Source organism: Notamacropus eugenii, chromosome 6 (assembly GCF_028372415.1).
Source record: "Notamacropus eugenii isolate mMacEug1 chromosome 6, mMacEug1.pri_v2, whole genome shotgun sequence".
NCBI lineage: Eukaryota > Metazoa > Chordata > Mammalia > Diprotodontia > Macropodidae > Notamacropus > Notamacropus eugenii.
In genome coordinates this window covers 242,837,364-242,846,449 of record NC_092877.1, presented here as the reverse complement: position 1 = coordinate 242,846,449, position 9,086 = coordinate 242,837,364, and the positions used below count along the sequence as shown (strand labels likewise).

The following is a 9,086-nucleotide window of genomic DNA, read 5'->3' as shown; positions in this document are numbered from 1 at the left end:
AGTCTTTCTGAGTTTTCCTGGAGTTATCCTGAAACTAGCAGCATTAAGTGTAGGGGACAGGTGGTCTGGCCATAGCAGATCTCCTCTCCTGAGCACAGGCAGGCCTAGTGATTGGTGAAACCCACTTGCACTACTGTGTTCCTTATTCCACTGGCTGTGCTGAGGCATACCTGGGGGCTGATGTTGACCATTGTGTCTCCACCCTACTAGGGCTCAGGATCCACTTCAGGTTCCCTGAGATGGGACTATCTAGGACAGCTCTCTCCCTGCACTTGTCCCCTTCAGTCTCAGCAAGGGGGATTCCCCTTCTTTGTCATTTCCCTACTCTTACGGGTTGAGACTCTTCAAGCCTTTGACAGATCCCATTGTTCCAGGATTTTTCCTGGGAAAATATTCTCCAAGTTTTTCAAAGTCAGTGAAGGGAGGGGTAGAGCATTTATCCATCATTCCACCATCTTGACTCCCAGAAGTTCAAGTAGGTAACTTTCAGTCATTTTAATCTGCGGGCTGATAATTTCAAGAGTTGCTGCTGCAGTTTCCTGTGGTTCTATGGTTCTCTCTTTCTCTCTCTTTCAGTTTCACCAGACTCCCATCTTTCACTGATATGCTGGAGATTCCACAGTGCTGCTGCTGCTTCAGATTGCCAGGGGCTTCCTGCTAGACTTTGCTATGGTGGGTGTCTGTACTCTGTGTGTTCCTCCAGCCCCATGCAATAAATCCTTCCCTTAGACCTTCCAGTTTGTCCTGGGTTGATTCTGCCAATCTAAAATTTGTTCAGATTCTCTTTTTAGAGGTATTTGAACGAGTTTGTCTTAGAGTTTCAGTGAATAGTTGCTCTCACTCACCCAGTTTGACTCTGTCAGCATAAGATATTCTTAAATTAACTATGAGGTAACTTAAAGTATAAGATATACAGTCCTTAATGAAAGAAATGGCAATAGAGCTAAGGAAAAGTAAGATAGGAAGGAATGGGGGGGATGGGGTTCTAGCTTTGTGAAATAATAAAGATACAGAAGCTGTAAAGGACAGGACAAGATTAAGGAATCACAAATAATCTATCTTGACTAAAACATATAATATATAACATAAAGCTATATAGCATTAGCCTGGGATATAAAATGAAGACAGATTAACAGAGCTTCTGAAATGACAGAATCACGATCAATCCACAAACCACACAATCAATCAGCCATTTATTTGCACCTACCTATGTGAGAAACACTGTGCTAAACACTTAGGTTAAAAAGAAAGGCAAAAACTATATGTACATATATATGGACAAAGATGAAAGGAACATAAATTTAGTGTAAAGTTTCTCAATACTTCTAATCTCAGGGTCCTTAAAAGTTTTTAAATTTATTGAGGAGCCTAAAGAGCTTCCATACATGTGGGCTATATATACAATATTTATTGTATTAGGAATTAAAACCAAGGAATTAAATACGTACAGATATTTATTAATTCAATTAAAATGATAAAACCACACTATTAACATAAATAACATATTTTATAAAATATAGCAGTATTTCACAAAGCAAAAACAGGGAGAAAATGGTGCTGTTTTACATAGTTTTGCAAATCTTTTTAATGTTGCACTTAATGGAGGATAGCTTTATTCTCACATCTGCTTCTGTATTCAATCTGTTGCAATCTGTTACTTTGTTTGGAGTTTATGAAGAAAATCCAGACACACAGATATATTGTTGGAAAATGGATGAAAATTTAATAAACAAATAATGTCTTATTTTATGAAAATAATTTTGACCTCACGCACCTCCTGAAAATGTTTCAGGGATTCCAGGAGTACACCAACTTCACTTTAATTATTATTAATTATCTACCAGAAAGGGCATAAATTATAAATTTCTTTATGCATTCACCAAATCAAGAATTCAATGAATTGACCTGGTAGTAGTTGGAGTTCTGAAAGCTTCACTACCAAGACCCCACCAAACAAAAAACCAAAGTAACAGCAATATTTTTTCATAGCCTATCCAAGAATGAGGAAGGAGCCTTGAGGCCACATGTGATTTTCCAGTTCCTTGTGGTATCCTTTTAAATGAGTCCAAAACAAAAGCTTTTATTAAGGGGATTTGTTCTGGGAAGTTTGGATGAGGTCAAAAGGCCACACTTGATAACCCAGAGGGCCACATGTGGCCTCAAGGATGCAGATTCCCCTTCCTTGAAATTCCTTTTCACTCCCCAAGTTAGTCCCCCGTTAAGTAACACAAGAATGAGCAATAGGGAAGGAGAAAAGTAGGCAAAAGAGGTATTAGCTATGGGACAATGTTTACTTTCCTGCTCTTAACAATTAAACAGAAACAGTTGCCTTCTCCAGTAATACCCAGTATACTATCATATCTTAGTGACAAAGGTACTCAAACTTTCTGAGGATCTTTTATCTTTAAGTTAATATTTGAACTATTTTAAAAATTAAAGGAGTGTAAAAAAAACAGACCTTAAAATTATGAAATGATGTCAGTGACAATTCATAAATATCATTTGGAATGGAAGAAAAAAATTGGATGACTAGAATTAGCATCAGGAATAACAGGTCTAACAAGTTGTCATTAATTCTTATAACAGATTTGTATTATATGAATTAACACAGCTTAAGAGGCTTCTTGCATGCAACCTGCCCTAGGATCTAAATTATTCTTGGGACTCACTTTATGGCATCACCCATTCATTCTTTCTCATCCTACCGGTTAAAACCTTCTTTTCCTAGAAATCTTAAAAGAGGAAGAGGACAAGTAAAATCTCTCTCTCTCTCTCTCTCTCTCTCTCTCTCTCTCTCTCTCTCTCTTTCTCTCTCTCTCTCTCTCTTTCTCTCTCTCTCTCTCTCTTTCTCTCTCTATCTCTCTCTCTCTCTCTCTCTCTCTCTCTCTCTCTCTCTCTCTCTCACACACACACACACACACACATGCAAATCTAGATCTAGAAACACATACATATATGTATGCATGCATATAAATATTTATATGCTTAGTTTGAAGTGTTGACACTTCAGAATAGCCATCTAGTATAGAAATTGAAATGTAGCATTGTAGGTTGTTGATATAGATTTAGGAATCTGCATATAACATAGTCAAGAGACAAAGAGGCAGTGTGGTCAAATGTAAAATAAGCTGTATGTGAAGTTAGAGGTTCCAGGTTCAAATTACACACCTAGTACGTATAATTTGTTTGATCTGAAGCATCTTATTTTTACTTACTGGGTCTAAACAATGTTAAATGATGTAGAGAGATAAATGAGTATAAGGTAAACAACACAGATGTCTTTTCTCACACTTAAGATATTATATGTGTTTATATTAATTTTTAGTCTCAATGGGAAAAGCATTCTGTTTTTTTTTTTTTGCATATCTGTTGGGTTTTGCAACTAAAATAATTACAGCAGGCAAATGTAATTATAATTTCAACTAAAATTCATAGAATCACAGGCTTGCAAAATGTACATCTTTACCATGGTAAATTGTGCATTTAAATTATGGCAGATGTCCAAATGGGGATATGTGTGACCAGATATAGTTTTTGTCAGCAATGCTAAGTTACTGTTGCCCTCAGAAACATTTAGCAATAGCAAGATTTGGAATCAATTAAATGGATGTCAGTTATAATTTAGTTTGGAAACAGTAATTTCTACTTGTCAATTGGCTCTGGTGAATTAATAAGGTGCTGTTACATCCATGAGCTTTCATAGAATTTCCTGCTAAGTTTAAGATTGAAGTTGAAGGTCTGAAATACAAGAACAGGATATAAACTGCAGGCATTTTGTAGAGGATTTAAAAATGGAAATATAAATTAGTCTATTCAAATCAATTTTTATTAATTCATTTATATTTGCTACCATGGGAATCTAGAGGGGAATCAAGAAATGGAAGACATTTATTCAAAGCATTTATTGAAGGGGGAAAAAAGACAACGAACAATTTTTTAGCTCAATATGAGTGGCAGGACTTTTCCTTTAGTCACTATAATGCTTTAAGTTTGTGTGCCCACATATGTATAATAAAGTAGTACCTCACTTAAGCAGACAGTTTTCAGAACTTGCTGAGCTATTTATGGTTAATTTAAAATTTTGTCACATTTATTTAGTGAAATTGCTGCAAGGCAAATGTGTCCTACTCATAATTTAAGGAACTACTTAATTTTCTTTCTGAAGTATATTTTATTTCCAGTGGGAAAATATACATTTTTAATTTTTTGATGTTATTTGATTTTTCAGTGTTCTGCAAACACTTCTATATATCTTAGATTTTTCGCTCCCTCCCCTTCCTGCCCACTACCTCCCCAATTCCTCCCTGAGATGTCATACAATTTTATATAGGTTCCACATGTAAATTCCTATTAAATGCATTTTCCCCATAGTTATGTTGCATAGAAGAATTAAAACGAATTGGAGAAATCATAAAACAAAACAAAACATAATGCAAAAGAAAATAGTCTGTTTCATTCTGCAATCAAATTCCATAATTCTTTCTCTGAATGTGGAAGTCACTTAGCCTCAAGAAACCACTGGGGATTTTTTAAGTCCTTGAATTGCAATGAATTACTAAGTCTACCAGAAAAATTCCTTGTATACTGTGGTTGATGCTGTGTACAAAGTTCTCCTGCTTCTGTTCCTTTCACTCAGCATCGGGTCATTTGAGTCTTTCCAGGCCTTTCTGAAGTCTTCTTGCTCATCATTTCTTATAGCACAATAGTATTGCATTACATTCATATATCACAAATTTATTCAGCCATTCTCCAGTTGATAGGCATACCCTGATTTTCAGTTTTTGGCCACCACAAAAAAAAGTTGCTATAAATATTTCTGTTCCACAGGAACCCTTTCCCATTTTTATGATCTCTTGGGAATACAGTCCTAGAAGCAATATTGCTGGGTCAAAGGGTACTTTTTTTTTGTAGCCTCTTGGGCATAGTTCTAAATGGCTCTCCAGAATGGTTGAATGTCCTCACAGCTCCACCAACAATGAATTAGTGTTCCAACTCTCCCACATATATTCCAACATTTATCATCTTCCTGTTTTACCATGTTAGCTATTCTGGTAGATATGATGAGGTATCTCAGAGTTGTTTTGATTTTCATCTCTCTAATCAATGGTGAGTTAAAACATTTTTTCATATGGCTATACAGAGCTTTAATTTCTTCTTCTGAAAACTGCCTGTTCATATCCTTTGACCATTTTTCAATTGGGGAATGACTTTTATTCTTGTACTTTTGACTCAGTTCTCTTTAAATTTTGAAAAATGAGGCTTTTATCACAGATACTAGCTGCAAAAATTCTTTCCCAGTTTTCTCCTTCCTTCCTAATCTTGGCTGCATTAAATTTGATTGTGCAAAATATTTTTCAATTTAATGTAATCAAATTATCAATTTTGCATTCCATAATGTTTTCTATCTCTTGTTTAGCCAAAAATTTTTCCATTCTCCATAAATTTGATAAATTTACTATTCCTTGCTCCAATAATTAGTTTATAGTATCAAACTTTATATCAGCTCATGTACCCATTTGGACTTCATTCTTGTGTTTGGTGTCAGGCATTGATTTATGCCTAGAGTCTGCCACACTGTTATTCAGTTTTCCCAGCAATTTTTGTTGAACAGTGAGTTTTTATGACAGAAGCGCTGGTCCTTGCATTTATAAAACAGTAGATTGCTACATTAACTGACTACTGTGTCTTGAGTAACTAGCTAATTCAACTGGTCTACCCCCTCTGTTTCTTTGCCAGTACAAAGTGGTTTAGATAATTGTTGCTTTATAAATCAATTTGAGATCTGGTAGAACTAGGTCACCTTTCCTAGCATTTCTTTTCATTAGTTCCCTTGATATTCTGGACCTTTTGTTCTTCCAGATGAATTTTGATACATTTTTTTCTAGCTCTAGAAAGTTACTGTCTGATACTTTGATTGGTATGATCCTAAATAAGTAAATTAATTTAGGTAGAATTGTCATTTTTAGCTCTCCAGGGCATATCAGAAGCAGCATGTGCCACCAGAAGTTCTCTGCTCCCAGGCATGTGTCTCTGGGCTTTCTGCCTCGAAAGAGAAGCAGCAGGAACCTGGGGAAGGTTAAGAGCTTCCCCCAAATATGTCCTCTCCAAACTCATCCATCTGACTGCCTTTCTGGGCTACAAGGCAGGAATGACCCATATTGTTCGAGAGGTGGCCAGGCCCGGCTCAAAGGTCAATAAGAAGGAAGTAATCAAGGATGTGACAATCGTGGAGACACCCCTCTATGATCACTATGGGCATCAAGCGCTATGTGCAAACCCCATGAGGCCTGTGGAGCTCTAGTTATGAGTGTAAGAGAAGATTCTATAAGAATTGGCATAAGTCCAATAAGAAGGCTTTTACCAAGTATTGCAAAAGTGGCAAGATGAGGATGGCAAAAAGCAGTTGGACAAAGACTTGAGCAGCATGAAGAAGCACTGCCAGGTGATCCACATCATTGCTGACACCCAGATATGCCTGCTCCCTCTGAGGCAGAAGAAGTCTTACCTGTTGGAGATCCAGGTGAATGGGGGTAGCATGGCTGAGAAACTGGACTGGGTCCATGAGAAGCTGGAGAAGTAGGTGCCCGTGTCCACCGTGTTTGGGCAAGACGAGATGATTGATGTCATTGGGGTGATGAAGGGCAAGGGTTACAAAGGTGTCACTAGCCTGCTGGCACACCAAGAAACTGCCCTGAAAAACCCACCTAGGACTGTGTAAGGTGACATGTACTGGACCTTGGCATCCTGCCCAGGTAGCCTTCTCTGTGGCTCTAGATGGTCAGAAGAGCTACCACCATCTCACTGAGATCAACCAAAAGATCTACAAGATTGGCCAGGGCTACCAGATCAAGGATGGCAAACCAATCAAAAATAATGCATTCACAGATTATGATCTGTCCAACAAGAGCGTCAGTCCTCTGGGAGGCTTTTTCCACCACGGTGAAGTGACCAATGACTTTATCATGCTGAAAGGCTGTGCCCTTGAGACCAAGAAGAGTGTGCTCACCACGAGAAAGTCTCTGCTGGTACAAATCAAACGTTGCGCCCTGGAGAAGATCGACCTGAAGTTTATCGACACCACATCCAAATTTGGACACGGTCAGTTCCAGACTGTGGAGGAGAAGAAAGCTTTCATGGGACCACTCAAAAAGGACTGAATCAGAAAAGGAGAAGCTGCCTGATGTTTCCAGACCAATTTGGAGCTGGTGGATTCCCAATAAATTTTTCACAAGTGAAAAAAAAAAAGAATCTCCATTTTTATTATATTGTCTTGGTCTAACTGTGAGATGCTGATGTTTATCCACTTACTTAGATCAAATTTATTTGTGCAAAACCTACTCTGAAATTGTGTTCATATAGTCCTTGGCTTTGTTTTGGCAGGTAGACTCCCAAAGATTTTATAGTGTCTACTGTAGATTTAAATGGGGTTTTTCTTTCTATCTCTTGCTGTTGGGCTTTGGCAGTAATGAATAGAATTACAGATGATTTGTGTGGGTTTATTTTGCAACCTGCAACTTTGCCAAAGCTTTTTATTATCTCAAGAATTTTTTACTTGATTCTCTGGGATTCTCTAAGTATATCATCATATCATATGCAAAGAGTGATAACATAATTTCGTCTTTGCCTATTCTAATTCCTTCAATTTCTTTTTCTTCTCATTGCTACAGCTAACATTTCTAGTAAAATATTGAGTAATCGTGTTGATAATGGGCATCTTTGTTTCACCCCTCATCTTACTGGAAATGTATCTAGCTTATGCCCATTGCATATAATGGTTGCTGAAAGTTTTAGGCAGATTCTCCTTTTTATTTTATGGAAAGTTGCAAGTATTCCTATGTTCTCCTGTGTTTTCAATAGGGATATGTGGTGTATTTCGTCAAAAACTTTTTCTGCATCTACTGAGGAAATCAGGGGTTTCTATTAGGTTTGTTGTTGATATGATCAATAATACTTATAGTTTTCCTAGTATTGAACCAGTCCTGCAATCCTGGTATAAATCGTACCTGATCACAATGTATTACTCTCATGATATTTTGCTGTATTCTTTTTGCTAAAATCTTACTTAAATATTTGTTTCTATATTCATTAGAGAAATTGGTCTATAATTTCCTTTCTCTGCTTTGGCTCTTCTTGGTTTAGGTATCAAAACCATATTTGTATCATAAAAAGATTTTGAGAGGACTCTTTCTTCTCCAATTTTCCCATGTAGTTTATAGAGTATTGGAATTAACTGGTTTTTAAATGTTTGATAGAATTCACTTCCAAATCCATTCAGCCCTGGAGATTTTTTCCTAGGGAGTTCATTGATGACTTGTGCAATTTCTTTTTCTGAGATGGGGTTATTTAAGTATTCAATTTCCTTTTCTGTAAATCTAGGCAGTTTAATTTTTTTTTAAATCATCATTCATCTCATTCTGATTGTCAAATTTATGGGCATAGAGTTGGGCACAGGAATTTAATATAATTGTTTTAATTTTCTCCTTATTGGAGGTGAGTTCACTCTTTTCATTTTTAATATTAATAATTTGGTTTTCTTTTTTTAAATCAAATTGACCAAAAGTTTATCAATTTTATTGTTTTATTCATATAACCAACTCTTAGTTTTATTTATTACCTCAACATCTTTCATAATTTCAATTTTCTTAATCTCTTCTTTGGTTTTCAGTATTTCTAATTTGGTATTTACCAGGGGATTTTCAAATTGTTTTTTTTCTAGCTTTTTCAGTTGCATGCCCAATTCATTTATCTCCTCTTTCTCTGTTTTGTTCATGTAGCCATTCAAAGATATAAAACTTCCCCTAATAACTGCTTTTGCAGTATCTCACACAATTTGGTAGGTTCTCTCATTATTGTCATTCTCTTGAATGAAGTTGTTGTTTGTTTCTATGACTTATTTTTTAACCCAATCACTCTTTAAGGTTAGGTTATTTAGTTTCCAATTAATTTTTGGTCTATCATTACATGACCTTTTAATACATACAATTTTTATGTCCTTATGATCTGAGAAGAATGTGCTCACATTTTCTACATTTTTTCACTGAATGGTGCTGTTTTTATGCTCCAGTGCAGGTCAATTTTTGTACATG

The 9,086-nt window shown here is 36.2% G+C and overlaps 1 pseudogene; it reads left to right on the top strand.

Annotated features, from left to right (window-relative positions):
- Nucleotides 1–5,991: 5,991 nt before the first annotated feature.
- On the top strand, nt 5,992–7,157 carry LOC140511291 (large ribosomal subunit protein uL3-like; annotated as a pseudogene).
- Nucleotides 7,158–9,086: the final 1,929 nt, after the last annotated feature.